The sequence below is a fragment of the Oncorhynchus mykiss genome, chromosome 9 (genome assembly GCF_013265735.2).
Source record: "Oncorhynchus mykiss isolate Arlee chromosome 9, USDA_OmykA_1.1, whole genome shotgun sequence".
Classification (NCBI taxonomy): Eukaryota; Metazoa; Chordata; class Actinopteri; order Salmoniformes; family Salmonidae; genus Oncorhynchus; species Oncorhynchus mykiss.
Genome location: NC_048573.1, coordinates 68,111,106 through 68,123,048, shown reverse-complemented (window position 1 = coordinate 68,123,048; position 11,943 = coordinate 68,111,106).

Here is an 11,943-nt window from a genome sequence, read left to right as displayed (position 1 = left end):
TATTTGGAAACCTAGGAAATTATATGTTGATGGGTGCCAGTCTGTTTCTGCCTTTTACTTGTGGAATTGTCATGTTTGGCTTGACATTGACAACAATGGGGTTGGTAAGAGCACAAATAGATCTGGGACCAGGCTGGAAGGTTGACGCGGTCAAGTGCGCCTGAATGGTCTTGGCAAGATCTGTTTGGTTTCTACCCACATCAATGCAGGATATTCAGGTTTAGCAACTAATTTCTGTGTATTGTAAAAAATAAATTTAAAAAATATTGTTTAGAAGTATCAGATTGAGGTAGGGGTAGTGCAGTGTTTCCCAAACTCAGTTCGGGTGCACGTTTTAGTTTTTATCCTAATGCCACACGGCTGATTTCAAATAATCAACTTGATGAGTGTAATTTCAATTGGCTGTGTAGTGCTAGGGCAAAAACCAAGATGTGCTCCCGGGACTGGTTTTGGGAACCCTGGGCTAAAGAGTGCTGTTAACAGAGATGGATTTAGCTAGCCTATATAGTAGATTTGGCAGCCAAGTAAAGGGTTAAACAATCAGACCATTTTCATGTGCTATGTGCCAGCTGCCTATAGTTCTAGTTGACGTGGTAGGGTAAGCTCTGTGTCCCAAATGGCATCCTAGTCCCTATATATATAGTGCCCTAACTTTTGACCAGGGCCCTCGTCGAAAGTATTGCACTAATATAGGGACTAGGATGCCATTTGGGATGAACACGAGTTGAAAGGTCGGCTTAGTAATGTAGTCCTTCAGGGGGTAAACTCTTTGTCCCAGTTGAACTGAAGAGGTGTCGTATCCTATGCTGTATGGTATTATTATTATTATTATTATTATTATTAACCCTTTGCTAGAGCCGTGTGTGGACGACTGTATTGGTTCTAATGCTGAACATCCAGAGGAAGGGAGGCTGACTTTTGTCAAAGATGGGTATCTACCACCATATTGTTTATTTTTAGGGTGAGTTTGCAGTTCTAAAATTGGATAAAAACAGACAGAAATTTGACGTGAGGATTTTCAGTTTGGACTGTACAACATTATTTTACTTAAATTTTATTTATTTTAATCCTACTGTTGGTTGGCTGGTTTCCCCAAGGTGTGTGTGTGTGTGAGTGAGAGCGAATTGGCAAAGAAGCACGCAGATGATGACATTGTATATTGTTTGAGATTTCAGCTGAGAGAAATACTTGATGCATTGACTTTGGGTTTTGTAATACCGTTTATAATTGAGTTAATCACTCGCTGAGGCTGTTTATTCATGAATGAGTTGTGAGCAGCTAGGGATGTAGTGTGGTGATGCACTAACTTGTTTTTAAAAAGAATCTTACTGTTCAAGTAATGTGAAAAGAATTTTAGAAGCATATGGTAATGATATTAATGTTGACAAGCTTGAGAATCTACAGGAATAGTTTTTTTTTCTTTTTTTTTTCTCCATAATGTTTTCAGTAGAATTCTTCTGTAAATTTGGGGTGGCAACAAGCAAATATAGCAACGGATTGATTTTAAGTGTTTGAGACACTAAATTCTAGAACTCTGTATGAAACGTCACCCAAAAAAATAAATTATTTTGATTTGGCCTTTTGAGTTCAGTTTATTTTATTTTTTGTGTGTGTGATTTATCAAAGTATGTTATGTTCCTAGTCCAGGCACTATACGTCTGGAATAACCAAGATTAGTCTCACGTCTGGATTACGGCAACTCTGTGCTGGCTGGGCTCCTAGCTCCCGTGCCATCATACCCCTGAAACTCAACCAGAATGCCACAGCGTGCCTGTTGTCAACCTTCTCAAGTCCCCCCGCTCCTTTGCATTCACCGCTGGCTCCCAGTAGAAGCATGCATCCAGTTTCAGACCCTTATGCTTGCCTACTGTGCAGCAAGGGTTACGGTCAGTTTATGGTCAAACCTACACCCCAACAAGAGCGCTCCATTTTGAGTCTCTCTGAATAATAGTGCTAAATGTTAATCATATGTTGTGCACTCACACGATTACAACGTCGACGATCAAGTCTGACCATCTAAGCTTAAAAGAAAACAGACTGACAGTTTGAGAACTGTCCTAGATCATACATATTGTTTTCATTGATAACATGCGTAGGTGTATTTTGCATGTGAGGGGAACATGTCCCACCCAATATTCCAGATGGCTATTCTGCTATAAACCGTTGTGACGGAGCAGTTCTCCTATTTGTCTAACTTTTGAGTGATGGAGCTTTCAAGACGTTCACAAACCGCACAGGACATTTGAAAGCAATGTAGATTTTCTATTCTACACACTTATTACCAGATCACAAAACCGTTGATGCATTTCAGTCGATACAAACCATTAATCCTTCAGATTGAAGTTTGGGCTACCCAGTTTGACATCTTTGTTATTTAAATCTTAAATCCGTAAACATGGGCACCCTCAGATATTATCCTGACCAACTTGCCCTCCAAATACACCTCTGCTGTTTTCAATCAGGATCTCAGCGATCATGCCTCATTGCCTGCATCCGCTATGGGTCCGCGGTCAAAAGACCACCCCTCATCACTGTCAAACGCTCCCTAAAACACTTCTGAGAGCAGACCTTTCTAATCGACCTGGCCCGGGTATCCTGGAAGGATATTGACCTCATCCCTTCAGTCGAGAATGCCTGGTTGTTCTTTCAAAGTAATTTCCTCACCATCTTAAATAAGCATGCCCATTTAAAAAAAATTATATAGAACTAAGAACAGTTATAGCCCTTGGTTCACTCCAGACCTGACTGCCCGTGACCAGCACAAAAACATCCTGTGGCGGACTGCACTAGCATCAAATAGTCCCCGCGATATGCAACTTTTCAGGGAAGTCAGGAACCAATACACACAGTCAGTCAGGAAAGCAAAGGCTAGCTTTTTCAAACAGAAATTTACATCCTGTAGCTCTAACTACAAAAAGTTTTGGGAGACTAAAGTCCATGGAGAATAAGAGCACCTCCTCCCAGCTGCCCACTGCACTGAGGCCAGGTTACACTGTCACCACCGATAAATCCACCATAATTGAGAATTTCAAGAAGCTGTCTCTACGGCTGGCCATGCTTTCCTACTGGCAACCCCGGCCAACAGCCCTGCACCCCCCTCTGCACCCCCCAGCTACTTGCCCAAGCCTCCCCAGCTTCTCCTTCACCCAAATCCAGATAGCAGATCTTCTGAAAGAGCTGCAAAACCTGGACCTGTACAAATCAGCTGGGCTAGACAATTTGGACCCTCTCTTTAATTATCCACTGCCATTGTTGCAACCCCTATTACCAGTCTGTTCAACCTGTCTTTCCTATCGTCCGAGATCCCTAAAGATTGGGACGCTGCTGCGGTCATCCTCCTCCAGGGGGTGACACTGTAGACCCAAACTATTATAGACCTATATCCATCCTGCCCTGCCTTTCTGAAGTCTTCGAAAGCAAAGTTAATAAACAGATCACTGACCATTTCGAATCCCACCGTACCTTCTCTGCTGTGCAATCCGGTTTCCGAGCTAGTCACGGGTGCACCTAAGCCACGCTCAAGGTACTAAACGATATCATAACCACCATCGATAAAAGATTGTACTGTGCAGCCGTCTTCATCGACCTGACCAAGGCATTCGACTCTGTCAATCACTGTATTCTCATCAGCAGGCTCAACAGCCTTGGTTTCTCAAATGACTGCCTCGTCTGGTTCACCAACTATTTTTCAGACAGAGTTCAGTTTGTCAAATCGGAGGGCCTGTTGTCCGGACCTCTGGCAATCTCTATGGGGGTACCGCAGGGTTCAATTCTCGGGCCAACTCCTTTCTCTATATATCAACGATGTCGCTCTTGCTGCTGGTGATTCCCTGATCCACCTCTACACTACATTTTCGTCTCCAGACCCACTGGGTCCAGGTCATCCATAAGTCTATGCTAGGTAAAGCTCCGCCTTATCTCAGCTCACTGGTCACGATATCACCCACCCGTAGCACGCGCGCCAGCAGGTATATCTCACTGGCCATCCCCAAATCTAACACTTCCTTTGGCCGTCTTTCCTTCCAGTTTTCTGCTGCCAATGACTGGAACGAATTGAAAAAAATCGCTAAAGCTTAAGACTTTTATTTTCCTCACTAACTTTAAACATCAGCTATCTGAGCAGCTAACCGATCTCTGCAGCTGTACCTAGCCCATCTGTAAATAGCCCACCCAATCTACCTACCTCATCCCCATATTGTTTTTATTTACTTTTCTGCTCTTTTGCACACCAGTATTAATACTTGCACATCATCATCTGCTCATCTATCACTCCAGTGTAAATTTGCTAAATTGTAATTACTTCGCTACTATGGCCTATTTATTGCCTCACGCCATTTGCACACACTCTATATAGACTTTATTTTTTTATATTGTGTTATTGACTGTACACTTGTTTATTCCATGTGTAACTCTGTGTTGTTGTTTGTGTCACACTGCTTTGCTTTATCTTGGCCAGGTCACAGTTGTAAATGAGAACTTGTTCTCAAACTAGCCTACCTGGTTAAATAAAGGTGAAATAAAAAAGACAAATATTTAGGGCATTTAATGATGTAATGGCAGTAAGGTCAAATCCATGTTTAATCAAATAATTTCTACACTTGTTTCTGATAGCTTGATTGTCTGTTATTACTATTTTAAAACTAAGGGTAGTAGATCTAGAGAAAATGTTTTTTTCATTTGAATAAAAAAAATTGTTTTAGACTAGCAGTACCCAGAGGAAGGAGGCTATATCTCGCCGGTCCTTGGCACAAAAACGCTGAAAGGTTTCCTTACCATAAAAGCAGTCTAAGCAGACAGGCCAGTTATGGACCTAAACTGAAACACTCATGAAAACATGAAGGTATTGTACACGTATACAGTGCATTTGGAAAGTATTAACACATTTTGTTACGTTACACAGCCTTATTCTAAAATGTATTGAATATTTTTTCCCCCTCACCCATCTACACTCCATACCCCATGAAGACAAACTGAAAACATGTTTTTAGAAACTTTTGCAAATGTACAAAAAAAACCAAATACCTTATTACCTATATTGATTGCTAAGTGACTCGAAATTGAGTTCAGGTGCATCCTGTTTCCATTGATCATCCTTGAGATGTTTTTACAACTTGATTGGAGTCCACCTGTGGTAAATTTAATTGATTGGACATTATTTGGAAAGGCATACACCTGTCTATATACTGTAAGGTCCCACATTTGACAGTACGTGTCAGAGCAAAAACCAAGCCATGAGGTGAAAGGAATTATCCGTAGAGCTCCGAGACAGGATTGTGTTGATGCACAGATCTGAGGAAGGATACCAAAAAAGTTCTGCAGCATTGAAGGTCCCCAAGAACACATTGGACTCCATCATTCTTAAATGGAAGAAGTTTGGAACCACCAAGAATCTTCCTAAAGCTGGCTGCCCGGCCAAACTGAGCAATCGGGGGAAAGGGTCCTTGGTCACGGAGGTGACCAAGAACCCGATGGTAACTAACAGAGCTCCAGAGTTTCTCTGGGGAGATGGGAGGAACCTTCCAGAAGGACAACCATCTCTGCAGCACTCTACCAATCAGGCCTGTATGGTAGAGTGGCCAGACGGAAGTCACTCCTCAGTAAAAGGCACCTAACAGCCTGCTTGGAGTTTTCCTAAAGGACTCTCAAATCATGAAAAACAAGATTATCTGGTCTGATGAAACCAATTCAGGCCTGAATGCCAAGCGTCAAGTCTGGAGGAAACCTGGCACCATCCCTACGGTGAAGCATGGTGATGGCAGCATCACGCTGTGGGGATGTTTTTCAGATGCAGGGACTGGGAGACTAGTCAGGATTGAGGGAAAGATAAACAGAGCAAAGTACAGAGAGATCCTTGATGAAAACCTGCTCCAGAACACTCAGGACCTCAAACTAAATGTGTTTTACCTAATTTCTACCAGCATGTTAAATGTGCAACCAGAGGAAAAACTCTAGACCACCAGTACTCCACACACAGAGACGGGTGCAAAGCTCTTCCTCGACCTCAATTTGGTAAATCTAACCATAATTCTATCCTCCTGACTCCTGCTTACAAGCAAAAATTAAAGCAGGAAGCAGCATTAAAGTGGTCAGATGAAGCAGATGCTAAGCTACAGGAATGTTTTTCTAGCACAGACTAGAATGTGTTCCGGGATTCTTACGATGGCATTAAGGAGTACACCACATCAGTCACTGGCTTCATCAATAAGTGCATCACTGACGTCGTCCCCACAGTGACTGTACGTACATATCCCAACCAGAGCCATGGATTATAGGCAACATCCGCACTGAGCTAAAGGATAGAGCTGCCGCTTTCAAGGAGCGGGACTCTAACCCAGACGCTTATAAGAAATCCCGCTATGCCCTCCGACAAACCATCAAACAGGCAAATGGTCAATACAGGACTAAGATCGAATCGTACTACACCGGCTCTGATGCTCGTCGGATGTGGCAGGGCTAGCAAACTATTACAGACTACAAAGGGAACCACAGCCAAGAGCTGCCCAGTGACACAAGCCTACCACACAAGCAAAATGACTTCAATGCTCGCTTCGAGGCAAGTAACACTGAAAGATGCATGAGATCATTAGCTGTTCCAGACGACTGTGTGATCATGCTCTCCGACTGGCAAGTGTCTTCACTGACATTTTCAACCTCTCCCTGTCTGAGTCTGTAATAACAACATGTTTCAAGCAGACCCCAATAGTCTCTGTGCCCACGAACACTAAGGTAACCTGCCTAAATGACTACCGACCCGCAGCACCATGAAGTGCTTTGAAAGGCTGGTCATGGCTCATTATCCCAGAAACCCTAGACCCACTCCAATTTGCATACTGCCCCAACAGATCCACAGATGATCCAATCTCTATTGCACTCCACACTGGCCTTTCCCACCTTGACAAAGGGAACACCTACAGTTGAAGTCGGAAGTTTACATTCAACTTAGCCAAATACATTTAAACTCAGTTTTTCACAATTCCTGACATTTAATCCTTGTAAAGATTCCCTGTCTTAGGTCAGTTAGGATCACCACTTTATTTTAAGAATGTGAAATGCTAGAAAAATAGTAGAGAGTAATTTATTTCAGCTTTTATTTCTTTCATCACATTCCCAGTGGGTCTGAAGTTTACATACACTCAATTAGTATTTGGTAGCATTGCCTTTAAATTGTTTAACATGGGTCAAACGTTTCGGGGAGTCTTCCACAAGCTTCCTACAATAAGTTGGGTGAATTATGGACCATTCCTCCTGACAGAGCTGGTGTAACTGAGTCAGGTTTGTAGGCCTCCTTGCCTCGCACACACTTCTTCAGTTCTGCCCACAAATTGTCCATTGGATTGAGGTCAGGGCTTTGTGATGGCCACTCCAATACCTTGACTTTGTTGTCCTTAAGCCATTTTGCCACAACTTTGGAAGTATGCATGGGGTCATTGTCCATTTGGAAGACCCATTTGCGACCAAGCTTTAAGTTCCTGACTGATGTCATGAGATGTTGCTTCAATATATCCACATAATTGTCCTACCTCATGATGCCATCTATTTTGTGAAGTGCACCAGTCCCTCCTGCAGTAAAGCACCCCCACAACATGATGCTGTCACCCCCATGCTTCATGGTTGGGATGGTGTTTTTCTGCTTGCAAGCCTACCCTTTTTTCCTCCAAACATAACGATGGTCATTATGGCCAAAAATTTATATTTTTGTTTCATTATACCAGAGGACAATTCTCCAAAAGTACGATCTTTGTCCTCATGTGCAGTTGCAAACCATAGTCTGGCTTTTTATGGCGGGTTTGGAGCAGTGGCTTCTTCCTTGCTGAGCGGCCTTTCAGACTATGTCGATATAGGACTCGTTTTACTGTGGCTATAGATACTTTTGTACCTGTTATCTCTAGCATCTTCACAAGGTCCTTTGCTGTTGTTCTGGGATTGATTTGCACTTTTTGCACCAAAGTATGTTCATCTCTAGGAGACAGAACGCGTTTCCTTCCTGTATGTAAACTTCTGACCCACTGGAATTGTGATACAGTGAATTATAAATGAAATAATCTGTCTGTAAACAATTGTTGGAAAAATGACTTGTGTCATATACAAAGTAGATGTCTTAACCGACTTGCCAAAACTATAGTTTGTTAACAATACATTTTTGAAATGGTTGGAAAACGAGTTTTAATGACTCCAACCTAAGTGTATGTAAACTTCTGACTTCAACTGTATGTGAGAATGCTATTCATTGACTACAGCTCAGTGTTCAACACCATAGTGCCCTCAAAGTTCATCAATAAGCTAACGACCCTGGGACTTAACACCTCCGTCTGCAACTGGATCCTTGACATCCTGACGGGCCACCCCCAGATGGTAAGGGTAGGTAACAACACATCTGCCACGCTGATCCTCAACATGGGGCCCCCCAGGGGTACATGCTCAGAACCCCTCCCTTACTACTTGTTCTGCACGGCCAGACACAACTCAAATGCCATCATTGAGTTTACAGATGACACAACAGTGGTAGGCCTGATCACCCACAACAACAAGAGAACCTATAGGGAGGAGGTCAGAGACCATGTGGTGCAAGGACAACAACCTCTCCCTCAAAGGACATGATTGTGGACTACAGGAAATCGAGGGCTGAACACGCCCCCATTCTCATTGACGGACTGTCTGGAGCATTTTGAGAGATTCAAGTTCCTTGGCGTCCACATCAACAACCAAATAACATGTTCCAAGCACACCAAGACAGTTGTGAAGAGGGCACGACAAAACCTATTCCCCCCAGAGGGCACGACAAAACCTATTCCCCCTCAGGAGACTGAAAAGATTTGGCATGGGTCCTCTGATCCTCAAAAGGTTCTACAGCTGCAACATCGAGAAAAATAAAATATTATATCGGCTTTGTCACTCAAAATTATTGTAACTTAAAAAATCTAAATGAAAATAATTCAAATCTAAAAGTTTAAATAAAGGTTAAATAAAACAATTATAATAATTCAATCAAAGAGCACCCTTAGATCGTGGGAAAATGCTGCACTTGACAGCTGCACTGTAATCATTCCGATGGTGAATGGCTAAGCCCGCAACGCTATTGCAGAGATGTTGATATTACCGGTCGCATTTGATATGGTGAAAACAATGTGTGCGGAGGCAGAGACACAGAAACTCACAACAATAACTTTGTCAGATAACTCTGTGAAACAAATAATTGATGCTATAGCTAGCAGTCAAAAGGAAACTGAAAGAAAACCCTGAAAACTCCCCACCATATGCTCTCCAAATGGAAGTTAGCTGTGAGGGACAACATGCCCATGCATTGACTTTTGTTCACTATATGTCGGCCCGGGGATGTTAGGACGAGGACAAATTGTTCTGTCTCAGTGATGTTCAGTGTGCTGCGTGGCTATATTGACGAAAAACAGATTCCAAATGAGCGAATGGTGGTCTTTTGTACAGATGGGGCTCCATCTAGCACGGGGCGGTGGGCAGGACTATGCACTCTAGTTATGAATGTGTCTCCCAAAGCTATACGGACGCCTTATATGATACACCCGCTGAGCTATAATGAATAGACCGAGAGCAACTGGCGGCAAAAGAGCTGAGCGCAGAACTCGGAGATACTCAGCAGTTAGATTTGTAAATTACATCGCGCACGCCTGTTCGCGAAACTCTGTGGATATATGAGATCATAGCATGACAATGTTCTATTTCACACCGAGGCTCGGTGGTTATCGAGGGAATATTTTTTCGAATTGAGATTGGAACAGTTGTCATTCGCAACAGTTTGTTGACTTTCTGTGTAATGAAAATAATGTGTATCCTTGCCTATGTAAATGTCATATTTGGGAAACTGAACGCAAGGATGCAAGGGAAATACAAAAACAAAAAATATATACAGATTAGTGACCGAATCCGCGAAACCCATTTGACTGTGATCCTTGCTCAGTTGACATACAAGTAAGTAAGTGACATCGAATGCTGCAGACAACGCATTCACGGCTCACTATGGAGGAGTTTTGGATCCTGACAAAAACGGAATACTGTGCCGTCTCCCTCCGAGCATTACAACTCATGGTACTCTGATTCAGTGCTCTCCTCTGCATTAAAAACAAATATCGATCCAGGTTGGATGTGACAGCATAAATGAGGTGCGCACTGTCGATCACGCCCCCTGACTTTGAGACATACATCCCAGTGTTGCCAACTAATTTTCAGGGTACATTGTTGTGATGTTGTGATGTCATTGAGTGCTAACGTAAAACTGCGTCATTATGTAGTTTACGCAATAACGTTACTCAAATAGACTGGCCATCTCGGCAAAAAAAATGGGATTTGACGTTTTTCAGGTACAGACTCTCACTCTTTTCTGTACACTTTTGATTTAGACATGTTGATTGATGTTGTAAGTTCTGTTCAAGATCAAACATTCGTGACCAGCTATATTCATTGGGTTTGGCTCGTCGAACCCGTACTACTGCTGCTGCAGTCAGCCAACAATGATTTGCAATTTGCAGGCCTGCTGCTGGCTGTGCACGAGCTGAGCGCCTGCTGGTCACGTCACTCACAATGCACTTTTGCAGCTGTGCAGTGTGTGACAGACAAAATCGTTTTTGGGTCATTTAGAGGGAAAATGCGTGCATTTTAGCGTTTGAGTCACTTTTCAAAAGTTGCTAAAAGTTCCAAATACATTTTTAAAAGTATCTCAATTTGTTGCTAGGTGCTGTTTGAAAAAAAAGTTGCCAGGGTAGACTGAAAAGTTGTTAAATCTAGCAACAAAATTGCTAAATTGGCATCACTGCAAGACACACACACCCATCTCATTAGTTGTGGTGAGATAAGATACATTATGTCAGACTACTTTGTAGTTGACTGTCATAGCCCCACATTAGAAGTATGTGATGGTGAGTTGAAAAAACAATCAGAAATACTGTTAATGTTTTTCAACTGACTGCCAAAGCCCATAATAGAAAGTTAACGTTGGCTGTTAATTACATAATTGTTTTTCACATGGTTGGGGTCTTGAGAATTTTAAGATATCAAAATGGGGTCCCCTGGGTTAGGGTAGGAGTATGCCACGTGTTTTTTCATACAAACACTCAGCATAGAATACTGAGTTTTCTGATGCAGTGCTTATTTTTGCAATAAAACACACAAATACAGTGTTTCAATAAAATAAAATATTAGCGAAATGCACCATCACAAGCAGTAAACATTTAAAGCAGTACAAAATCTACAATTAGCAAAGTCTTATGATAACTGACATGAACATAGGCTACAAATATAATCTAAGATTGCTGATAATTAACTAATTACACAATTATCCAAAATGTGCTACTAGAACTTCTAGCTGATTGACATTAGTACCACGTTTAGTGCCATTGTATGTGTTTGAGGTAAGGCGGTGTGTGTATATAGACATTTTGGGGAAAAAAATAACTATGATTTCCAAACGCTTTTATAAAGGCAAGTCTTTTACATTTCTTCTCATAAATCAATACATACACATTTATGAAGTACTCCTTAATTAATTGTCATAGCAACACATAAGAAGTCACAATAACAAAGGCATAACAAAATAGAAGATTCCAAAGAAAATCTTTTTTTACAATCCTGTTTAAAATGGCAAACACCCTTACTAGTTAATTGACCTTGACCAACTGCAAGAAGTGCAGAAGCTGTCTGAAGTGAGGCCATTGACACAACTCACCTCATTGTTAAGCCACAGGTCCACACTAAGAAAGTAAAGGAAAACTGGTATCACCAGATGTGGTGCTGGTGGTTAGGAACACCCCTGAGTTTTTATTGTAATGGTTCGGCCTGTTGTAGACAACCTGGCTAAAAACGATGGTGTTGTTGTGTGTGAGAAAGTTGTCGGTCAGCTGGACAGAGAAGGCGGAGAGCTGCTGATGGCATATGTTGCTGCTGGGCCCTGGGGTGTCCGGGGGGGGGGGGGGGGGG